Genomic DNA, 12,147 nt, shown 5'->3' on the forward strand with positions numbered 1-12,147 from the left:
ATTGTAAGCTGGTGCAATCACCATGGAAAGCAGTCTGGCAGTACCTCAGATAATTGAACATAGTGTTACCTGAGGATCCAGCTATACCACTCCTGGGCATATACCCAAAAGATGTTTCAACATACAACAGGGACACATGCTCCACTATGTTCATAGCAGACTTTTTTATAATAGCCAGAAGGTGGAAAGAACCCAGATGTCCTTCAACAGAATAATGGATGCAGAAAATGTGGTACATTTACACAATGGAATACTACTCAGCTATTAAAAACAATGAATTCATAAAATTCTTAGGCAAATGGATGGATTTGGAAAATATCATCCTGAGTCAGGTAACCCAATCACAAAAGAGCACACATGGTATTCACTCACTGATATGTGGATATTAGCCCAAAAGCTCACATTACCTAAGACACAAAGCATATAACACTTGAAACTCAAGAATAAGCAGGAAGACCAAAGTGTGAGTGCTTTGGTCCTTCTTAGGAGAAGTATCAAAATACTTCTCCAAATACTCAACCAGCGCTTCCAGGGTTTAAAACTCCAGCCTGAGAACACAAAGGGAGGGACTCATGGCTCCATGTGTATAGGTAGTTGAGGATGGACTTGTCAGGCATCAGTGGAAGTCTTGGTCTCTCAAAGTTTTGATTCCCTAGTGTTGGGGAATTAGAGAGCAGGGAGGCGGGAATGGAAGGACAGTGGGGGCACACCCTCATTGTAATAGGAGGAGGGGGAATGGGATGGTGGGGTGGGGGATAAATTGAAGAGGAGATAACATTGAAAGGTAAATAAATAAAATATCCAATAAAAAACAAAAAGATACTGGGTCTCTAAATTTTAGTCAAGCAGTCAAGACTTTTTGCCAACAATTTATTACAGGGATTTCATATAATCCTCAAGAACAAGGTATTGTGGAGGAGGCCCAGGGAACTTTAAAAAAATTAGTGAGACATACTGTCGCTGAGACAAAAAAATGATGCCGACCATGCTGAGTGCCCAGACAAGGGTGACTGGGGAGCTGTATTGGACATATGTTCCTGACCCACCTTTGCTTGACTATATCCAAGATGGGACAAGCTGCCTGGCCTCAAGTTTTTAGACCTTGTGGAATAGAAACTTGAAAAGAGAAATTATAAAGTCTCTTGTATTCTTCTTAAAGGTGACTAGCTATTAGGACTCAATCAACCCAATATGGGAAATAACAGTCTACTATTGGAAGACTGGATCTGGACTTTGTCAGAGACATATTTGGAAGTTAGCTGTAGCTCACTATGATGTTATAGCAAGAGATAAAGTTGGGACAGGATCTGGATTTCAAACAAGGGTTAGTGCATCTTTTAAGGCTCTTTTAGTTGTCAAGCTAAAATTGGTCTTGTCTCTTCTACAGTATTTATTGTAAGTTGCATTGACTGCATAATTTCCAATTATGTTAGTGTGCTAAAACCTGGCATGTTTGTTATGGGGGTCTATCAACCAACTTTTGTTTCACTGCACTGGGTATTAGAAAACCTTGATTCTCTGAAAAAAAGCTTGAAAGTGCTGGAAGAAGTTAGTTAGCCTTTAAGCAGAAGCAAGAGGGTAGCAGGTTTGATTATTGCTGGTATAACAGCTCTAATTCCATTAATTTCTAGCACCACTGCTTCTGCAGTAGCTGTAATGGCCCATTCTGCTGCTCTGGTCCGTGGGTCAGAGCCTAGCAAGAGAAAGAGTGGGGATGGAGACGCGAAGAGTGGAGACAAGACAGGGAGTCTGATCTGGAGATGAGGCAGAGTCTGCTCTGGAGACGAGACAGAGTCTGCTGAGTCTGTTCTGGAGACGGAGTCTGCCCTGTTCTCTCCTCAAGTCTCTCCTTTTATATCTCTCCTCAAGTCTCACCTTGAGTCTCACCTTGAGTCTCTCAAGTGCTGGGATTAAAGGCATGTGCCACCACTGCCTGGCCTTGATTGAAAGGATCAAGATAATTATCAGAGTGTGCTCAGCTGTTGTAGTCTGTTGAAAACAAGTCTCTTGTCAGGGTATATGGCTCAAGATGGCTGCAAAGATGAGAGCTGCTTTCTGCTCAGAGTCGGCTCCCAACAAGTAGCATTGACATAAGGAGTTAAGAAAACTATTTTGGTTAACGTCTAGAAAAAAATAAATGTTATTAATGTATTGAGTATACAACAGGATTTATATAGGTATCTGGAACAATGAATGACGCTCTATAACCCATTCAAATTATCTGAAGGAGGTTCAGGGTTCAAGAGTTAGGAGTCATCCCAAATGTCATGACAAATATCACTGGAGTAGTGTTACTTTTAAAATTCACAATGATTGTCATTATAATTAGAAAATAGTTTAAAGACACCTGTAGGATATTTGGCATAATGCTAACACCTCTCTGGGTGTGTTTACTTTGCATTGTGAGATTATGAATTTGAAGAATGCTGCTCTGTTGAGCTTTGATGCTGCAGATAATGCTGATAAAATTAACCATGGCCTGAGGTCAGTATTTCCATTTTGGTCAAACCTCAGGAATGACATATATAGCTTGATCAGGCTAGCCCTTCTTGTCCTGGGAATACTTTTATTCCTGCCCATCATGTTAAAGCTTTTCTTTAACAACATAAACATGTTGGCAGACAAAGTACATGGCTTGAACCTGAACATGGATCCTCAGACAGAGTTATTAAATTAGCAGGCTGGCAAGCCAAGGATGGGTAAGATTCTGCACAGAGCCTTATCAACCTAAGACATAAGTGCATTGCTTTTGATAATGCATATTCCATGATGGGTAAGGAAGGCATTCTTATCAGAACGACCTAAGATAGGCTCAGTCTTGTTAATGAAATAAAAAAGGGGAAAAGGTGGAGAGCCTTTGAGGTTGCTTGGCAGGAAGTTGACATAGGCCAAGGAGAAAGACATTGGCTGCTTGGCAGGAATAAGACACTGGCCAAGGACAAGGAAGTAGGCTTCAAGCAGTAATCTGACATTAGACTAAAGCAAAGAAGTAATTTCATGTAGGAATCTAAATTGTAGGCTACAACAAAGAAATAATCTCAGGCAGGAATCTAAATATTAGGCTAGAACAAAGAAGTTATTTGAGACAGGAATCTAAATTTTAGGCTAGAACAAGAAAGTAGGCTGCAGACATGAAAATGATCTTGGGCTAGGATAGGGAAATAGGCTCAGGTACTTTGGTCATCCTGATAAGCCTTTAGAAACAGTGATCACAGGGTTGTTCATGTAATTGGGTTTAATGCCTTGCTTTTTCTTTGACTAATTGTGTTTATTGTATTGCTTGTTCCTTGACTATTTCCATCTATTGTATTGCTAGACCCTCAACCTAGAACTGACCTTAATACATGCATGTAATTAAAATGGTATAAAAGCATAAAGGAAGAGGGAGTATAAAGCAGGGGGTTCTAAGGAGGGGAACTAGGGAAAGGGAATGACATCTGTATTGTAAATAAATAAAATATCCACTAAAAAATAAATATACTATTTTTGTTAGATATCTGAGAATGTCAAATATGTGTACATGGGGTTTGGTCATGTTCACCCATTACTTGTCCTCCTAAGTCCTCTAAATCCACCCCACATTCCCAACATCTTGCATCTTTATATCTTCTCTTTTTCCTAGCCCACAATTTCCAATTTCTGTTGTCTATATACACAGAGGAATATGAGGTCATCTAATTATTTATATCTATGTAGCAACATTATCTCATCTCTTAGCACCTATCTCATTTTTCCCAATAATTACATGGAAACATTTCTGGAAAAAGAAACAAAGCATTTCATGAAAATTCTAAGCCAGTATTAAATGTAGCATTTAGTTAGCCACTTTCTTTGGAGGATATCAGTACACTGTCATAAACCCCTCTTATAGAGATGGAAGGTACAGAGAATAAGACCAGAGAATATCTAGTCCACCCCATATTCCCCTGGAATATCTATAGTTAGACAATAACAATTACTCTGTCTCAAACAAGGAAAACTCAAGAACAGCTAAGAAATCTATTGTGCACTCATGTTGTAGAGTTAATGCAAAAAAACAAAGCCCCAGAGGAACAACACACACACACACACACACACACACACACACACACACACACACACACCACACAAGCACCACACAAAATATAAAACTGAGAAAAATGCATGTGCCATTCATTTATTTAATATATATATCAGGAACAAAATGCAAGTTGTTTTTTTTTTTTTGCATTATATGTTTTTCAGAACAAACTGTCAAATAACTCATCTTCTTTAACCTCACATGGCAATAGAACTGGGACAACAGACAGAAAGAATAATCCAGACATTACATAGCACATCTTCACTAACTAATTGATGCTTAAAAGCTACATTTTTCTTTGTGTGCAGATAAGACACTGAGGTTGAAGCCCTCCTAGCATCTGAGGAGGAAGTTACAGAGTTGAGTCAGATTTGTGGACAGTCCTCAGGTGATGGTGGTATGATGATGATTGGTGGAAGCAACTGTTAAAAGGGAGCAAATGTAGGGCTTCTCTGTCGTATAATTCCTCTCACATACCTGCAGTTCATTCTTGGCAGTGAAGGGTTCTTTGCATGTATTATGTGTAAAAAGCTTCTTTTGCTTGTGGAAGACCTCATGTGATCAGACTTCTAAAATATTATAAGAAGCCTTTAGGATACTTGATACAGTAAAAGGACCAGTTCTTCCTGTGTTCTTTCTGGTGGGCTAAAAGAATAGTGGGATACTTGAAGGTTTAGAGACAGTCATCAAATTTAAATATCCTGAGGTCTCTCTGGAGTCTCTCTTGGTGACCTTCACATGTGTACTTTGCCTCACTATTCTGGCAAACATTGACAAGCACAGGGCTAGGCAGATCTGGGCTGGAATCAAGTCCAGGTACCTCCATTGCAACATCATCAGAAAAATGTGCCTTCAGGGACTCTTCTACAGACCTGGATGTGCCTTAAGTTGCTCTTATAGAGTAGTCAATGATTCTATAAGAAATACATCTCTCTTCAGGCTCAGAATACTCTATCTGGATGAGGAGAAGAAAGTCCATCTCATTTGTAAGGCGGCTAACACCACTATTTACTTCACTAGCACTCCAGTAAGTGTTGTGGGCCATCTTCCTTGCCTTCAGTCTGGTCTAGTCTGTAAACAAATCCAGGTTGTACCTCCACAGGGACAGTTTCAGAGAAATGTGCCCTTAGTGACTCTACCTGGTTCCTCAAGGTGCTTTGACTTGCCCTTCTGTCAACCTGGGGTGACACACACACACACAACAGCACTCACTTCAGGCTCGGCATATTGATCAGTTTGAATGATGATAGGGAGATATATCTCATTTACTGGATTATTAACATCATTATTTACTTCACTGGAACTCCAAGGATATTTGTGGCCATCTTTACAGTTTTCATGTCCTGTGGAGATAAGACATTCTATGAAACTCTGCCCCAAAAGTGATCCCCATACAACACCTCTCTTCTGTTCAGCTCTCTAGACTCACCTGCTACCAAGAACATGTCTTAGAGTATCTGAAAGTGTGTTCTTTCATTCCCCAGTGTTACTGACGGCTGTTGTTTTTAAAACTTGATGACTTCTTTTAAGGGTATGTTCTCAGAAAAAGAGGGCTTTTTTGTCCTTATACAGAGATACAGATCTGTAAATAAAGCCAAGTGACCATTGTCAAGGAATCTGTGGGTGACAGAAAATCTGCCTTCAACATGCTTGCACAGGATTATTGGACTATGGGTTATCTCATCTGTCTACCCCTCATATCTAATGATACTGTCCTGCCATATACGAATTCTGTTCTGTGAAGTCACTATTCACACTTTACTTTCAAGAGTTCAGTCACTCTCCAGAGGAAAACACAAAGGTAGTTTCCTACAAGCTTTGGCTAAAATAATTTCTGCAACAAGTCAACCTTGAAGAGATATCAGATGAAGAAGGACCAATCTGAAAAGTCAGGATTTTCCCCCTTCAAGAAATGCTGCTCATTGTTTTAGGAATTTTCTCCCATGCCACAGAAGATATTGCAACTTTTACAAAAGTGGCTGCCTTAGGGAAAGGAGACCAAGGCTGGGAAAGACCAAGCAAAAATAGGGGGAGCCTGGAAAGCCAGAGGGCCCAAATAGCCCATATACGTTCTGACACAGAATCCTTTGTGGTCTCTCATCTCTAGAGCCCCTCTAATCTGTTTAAGTGAACTGTCCTAATAGAGCTTATCTTATTAATATAAAAAAAATCATCACTATGCTGACAACTTTCAGTTTTTAACACTTTACAGTTTCTTATTTAAACTCCCTCAGCTGCCCCCAGGATCAACAGCTGTTAGTGTGTGCCTAGAACTCTTTTTTTTTTATTAATCAACTTACTAGTTTACATTTCAAATGATGTACCCATTCCCAGTTTGCCCTCCACAAACCCAAAATGCCATCCTCCATCTCCCCCTCCCCTTTCTCTCTATGAGAGAGCTCCTCCACTCACTCACAAACTCCCACCTCAGCTCTCTAGCATTTCCCCTATGCCAGGGCATCAAGCCACCACAAGGCCAAGTGCCTCTCCTCCCAGATAAGGACATCATCTGCTACATATGTATTTGAAGCTGTGGATGCTTCCATGTATACTCTTTGGTTAGTGGTTTAATCTCTGGAAATTCTGAGAGGTCTAGTTTGTTGATGTTGTTCTATTTGGTTGCAATCTCCTTCAGTTCCTTCAGTCCTTCCACATGCTCTTCCATTGGGATTCCAGTACTCAGTCTTATGATTGGCTGTGAGTATCTGCATCTGTTTTAGTCATATGCTTGTACAGCCTTTCAACGGACAACCATAACAGAATTCTGTCATCAAGCATTTCTTGTCATTAGGAATAGTGTCTGCAGTTTGTTGTCTGCAGTTGGCATGGCTCCCTAGGTGGGGCATTCTTAGGTGGCCTTTCCTTCAGTCTCTGTTCTATTTATTGTCAATGTCTTTCCTTTGGATAGGAACAATTCTGGGTTAAAATTTTGAGATGGGTGGGTGATACTGTCCCTCAGCTGGGGGCCATACTTATCTACTGGAGATGGCTTTAGAGAATATCTCTCCCCTTTATTGAGATTTTCTCTCTCTCTCCTTTGTTTGATATTTTGGCTAAAGTCATCCCCATTGGATCCTGGGAGCCTCTCCCTTCCCTGGGACTTTCTAGTGGCTATTCCCAGTTCCTTATCCTCCCCTGCTACATATTTCTATTCAATTTCCTGACCTGCTGTACTTCTGTCCATTCCAATACCTGATCCTGCCCCCCTTTTTCTCTCCCTGATCTCTCTCCCTCCCAGGTTCCTCCCTCTCTCTGCCTCCTGTGATTATTTAGTTCTGCCTTCTACCCATCTATGTAGAATTAAACCACCCACACTTTGATATCCCTTCTTCTTAAGGTCTATATAGTTTGTGGGTTATATCTTGTGTATTGTGAGCTTTTGAGCTAATATCCACTTATCAGTGAGTACATACCATATGTGTTCTTTTGTGTCTGGATTACCTCACTCAGGATGATATTTGGTAGTTCCATCCATTTGTCTGTGAATTTCATGAAGTCATTGCTTTTAATACCTAGGTAGTACTCCATTATGTAAATGTACCACATTTTATGTATACATTCTTCTGTTTAAGGACATCTGGGTTGTTTCCAGTTTCTGGAAAATAAAGCTGCTATGAACAGAGTGGAACATGTGTCCTTGTTATATGTTGAAACATCATTTGAGTATAGGTTCAGCAGTGATACATCTAGGTCTTCATATACAACTTTTTCAATTTTCTGAGGAACTGCCAAATTGATTTCCAAAGCAGTTTTACCAGCTTGTAGTTCCACCAGCAATGGAGGAGTGTTCCTCTTTCTCCACATCCTTCCCAGCACCTGCTGCTACCTGCATTTTTGGTTTTAGCCACTCTGATTAGTGTGAGGTGGAATCTCAGGTTCATTTTGATTTGTATTTCCCTGATGACTAAATATGTTAAACAGTTCTTTAAGGTGATTCTCAGCCATACAAGATTCCTCTCTTACGAATTCTCTGTTTAGCTCTGTACTCCCATTTTTAATAGGGTTATTTGGTTCTGTGGAGTCTAACTTCTTGAGTTCTTTATATATTTTGTATATTAGCCAACTCTTGGCTTCCCTACATTCTTTCTCTGTGGTGGTTTCTACTCTAGAATCTGCTTTACATTTTAGCATCTAACATGTGAACCATAAATGCTATTTTCTGTGTGGAATCCTCAGGATCCCTATTTTAATTCTGCAGTGCTGCCATATTGGAGTTCTGGCTTCAGATTGCCAATTGTTACTTTCTGTCATGGAACTCAAGATGTCATGTATTTTCATTCTCAGGTAGCTGAGGCTTTTCATCCTCCCACTTCCAGCCATTATTGTCAGTGGCTTCTCCGTATCTGACTGTCACTACCATTTGTTGTGTGAGTGAGCTTTATTTCTAAGATCCAAAATTTTTTGTGCATGCCTCTGAATACTAGCCTAGACAAGCCTTGACCAAAAATTATTTCAACCTCATAGATTTAATTTGAGGATTGTGTTTATCTATTACTGAGTGATCAATAGAAAAGACACCTGACTGAAATAAGTTCGCCAAATATATTTGTCTACACAAGATACACATTCCCTCTGCTCTTTGGAACATGACTGGCTATTATGGCAGCAATTTACTTGGAATTCAGTTTCAATCATAAAATTCTCAACTTAAAGCTCAAAGAAGTGAAATTGTGAAGTAAATGACAACTTGTTTATAGACTTAATAACTCAAATAAACAGCCTGGTATGATGGTCTATTCCTTTAATACAGCACCGAGAAGCAGAAGGAATATAATTTCTGTGAGTTTCTGGCTAATCAGTGCTACACAGTCAAATAATGTCTCAAATGACAGGAAGAAAAAACATGTGACTTTATCGTTGAATATAGGAATACAGAGCTTACAATTGAATGCATGGCTTCCAAGATGGGTTCCTTACTTCATAACAAGGGAATTTCTAATCCAAAAGTTTGGACTATAACAGCTCCTGAAAATTTCCTTTTAAAAAGATTATGACCTTTGGGTAAAAGAGTTAAAACAAACCTGGGAAATTAGAATCATACCACAAGAAGAAACCCTGGGTATAAAGTTAATATTTGAAGCCAAAAATCAGCAAGTTTCTGTTTATTCTTAGTCATCTGAGCCCCATAATAAATAGAGAGAGAAACTAAGAGACTATCAACCCTTTTAATTTCAAAACTCACTGTTAATGGGGTCAGCCCAAATTAGCATAAAAGCACTTACAAGGAGCTGAAACTTATGTAACATCCAAAACCTGTGTCCTAACAACATTAATAATTTCCACTTATACTGACACAGGCTATTCTTCTTTACAGGTTAATTCATCTGGACAACAGCAACATTATTGTGCCACTGAGACTACTTGGTGGGTATAGACCAATGGTTTGACAAAATATACCAGTTCTGATCACTTTCAAATGAGGTAGACAGATTGACCAGGACCTAAAGTTACTAAGAGTTTTCCTTACTGAATTAAAGCAGATATTATCCCTGCAAAAATGTTCCTAGAAATTTGGAAAGGCATAAATTTCTTATAAAATAAAATGTCTTGTTTTAGGGGAGAAAAACCTGTTGTTTCTATGCCAATTGTTCAGAAGTAAATAGAAAAGAACTCCGTGGTCAGAAAATATTAGATAAGTAAAACCTAAAAATGATAAAGAAAAAAACAAACAAACAAAAAACCCCCTCAGATCATTGATACTAGCCTAGTTCTTTTGGTCCACTGACTGACTAATTCTGCTATCAGCTGAACTATGCCATTCATTGAATTAATTTTGGGTCCCTTGTACCTTAACCTATAGGGCTTATTAAATATAAATTCATTAAAACTGATGGTCCTTAGGGCCAAATACACCTCTTTAGAGCAAGATGAACCCAATGCACTCATTCAACTAACAAGTGGAGAATGTAACAAGATGTTAGTATGACTGAAACCTTAGCACAACTGATTCCATGATGTAAGAACCAATCAGACTGTAAAATTCAGCACATAAACAACATAACAAGCATGCCACATAAATAAAACCAAAACCTAATTCATCAAATTCCATAGTTCTGAGAAAGTCTCTAAATGTATTAATCTTGCTTTTTGGCTTCTGTAGTTCTGCTGATTGGTAACTGTTCTTGTTAACTGAAATATGTAAACCCAAGGCATGGTTTCTGTGCTTAAACTCTCACCCTGAAATGGGCTCGGGTCTGTTTGGGTTCTGAACACTCAGTGTAGTCCCAGGCTGGATAAGAATGACTTTCTATTGCTTTAAACTCATTGACAAGCAGTCTTTTCTGGTGAGTACCCCACAACAATGCCATTGAGATTTCCCCAAATTTGTGATTGCAAAGTCTCTCATGACCTCAAATAATGGACAAATACAAATTTGTGAAAGGCAAAAAGAAGTGAAGCCTATGTATCTTGGAACCTAAATTCCATCTCCAGTAAGTTTTAAGCCTGATTCAAAGAAGTATTAGGAGATGGTGTCTGGTCCTTTGCTCTGATTCATCTGAGGTTCTGTCTGAATTGGTTTCCTTTTATAGTGCCTGGGTTCAGTGAGGCAGTTACAGGTGCTAATTGATTCCAGAATATGATTAGATTACACCTCATTTGCTGAGTGGCAGACCCAACTTTCTTCCTACTACTCTTGAAGTATTACATTTGAAGTATAACCAGAAACCAAGTTCAGTCTGGCATATATGAGTAATTGGTGTCTAACAAGAGAAGTATAGACAAACAAGTAAACAAACCAGGGAAAAGACAGGTTTCCTGCTGATTGAATTATAGATGGAGTTTGATTCAGGATCAGCTCTGTATCTCTAACTCAATGCTCAAAGCTATCCTGGAAAAAGAATACATCCTTAGCAAGCATTGGAAATCCCTTTAGTGAAAGCTGAAAGTCCCACAATGTAAGGGAACACCAAGGCTAGCATTTGTCTCCCATGACTTCTGATCCTGTGTTCTAATATACAGCTTGTAAGACTCTGCCTTGTCTTAGTTTACCTAGGACCCCCTGAGCTGAAAATCCATATAAAATGCAAGAGAAATTTTATTGCTCCAGCATGCTGGGATCATCCTGCATCCAAAAGGAGAGGCGACCTGGGCAACCCGTTTGGCCAGTTTTTATAGTTTTTAGTGCAGCAGCCATTAGGGACAATGTGACTGGTAGAACAGTGTGACTTTTTAAACTAATTGGTCTGTAAGGAAATAGGTGGCAAGGACCTCCCTTTTCTGTAGGTGGCAAGGGTTGTTGGTCCATCCTGTGGAATGTGTCTAAGTACTCAGAGACTTCCCTATCTACAGGTGGATTCCCTACCCTGTGGTCTGAGGAAGGTTAATTAGCCTCTGCCTTCCAGGGGAACAAGTGTACCCAGACCAAGAAATGTTAATTAGCTTCTTAGCCTCTCCCATCTAGGGGAGGAGGGGAGAGTGTCTCATGACCTTACCTGAGCTGATCTCTTCAAGCTCATTCCAAAATGTATAAAATTTCCTGATTTTTCAGAGAGTGTTGGATCCTAAGTACTTTGGTGAACATTTCCAAACTCTTGGCAGCCAAATGAGATAGAGGGCAAGAGGGATGCACAATGTGTCTGCAGTACAATATAAAAAACACAGAGGCTAAAGGGAGCTTTGTTCTTTGAGGAGAGATAATTTTGTACTTCACTTTAGAAAAACATGATGTTTGATGGCCATGATATGGGGAATGCAGTCTGGATTGGAATTAATTTGTGTGGTAAAAAAATACTTCTGCCTTTGCTGTCTCTTTTTCTTTCTTTTTGTGTTTTTTTTGTTTGTTTGTATTTGCAAATGGGTGTCTTTTAGCCTATTCAGGCCCACAAGCTACCTAAGTAGTTGAGAATGACCTTGTACCTCAATCTTATTGCTTTTGCCTCCTCAGTGCTGGCTTTCCAGACTTGCCTCACTACTTCAGGTAACTTGTTTGCTTGTTTGTTTCTTCATTTCTTTGGATGGTTGGTTTGGTTTAAGAGTGAGTGGCCTTCAATCCCAGCACTCAGAAAACAAGCAAATGAAACTCTGTGAATTTGAGTCAACCTTAGACCACAAATGAAGTTCTAGGACACCCAAGGCTAGATTAATAA

The sequence above is a fragment of the Grammomys surdaster genome, unplaced genomic scaffold (assembly GCF_004785775.1).
Source record: "Grammomys surdaster isolate TR1022 unplaced genomic scaffold, NIH_TR_1.0 570, whole genome shotgun sequence".
Lineage (NCBI taxonomy): Eukaryota > Metazoa > Chordata > Mammalia > Rodentia > Muridae > Grammomys > Grammomys surdaster.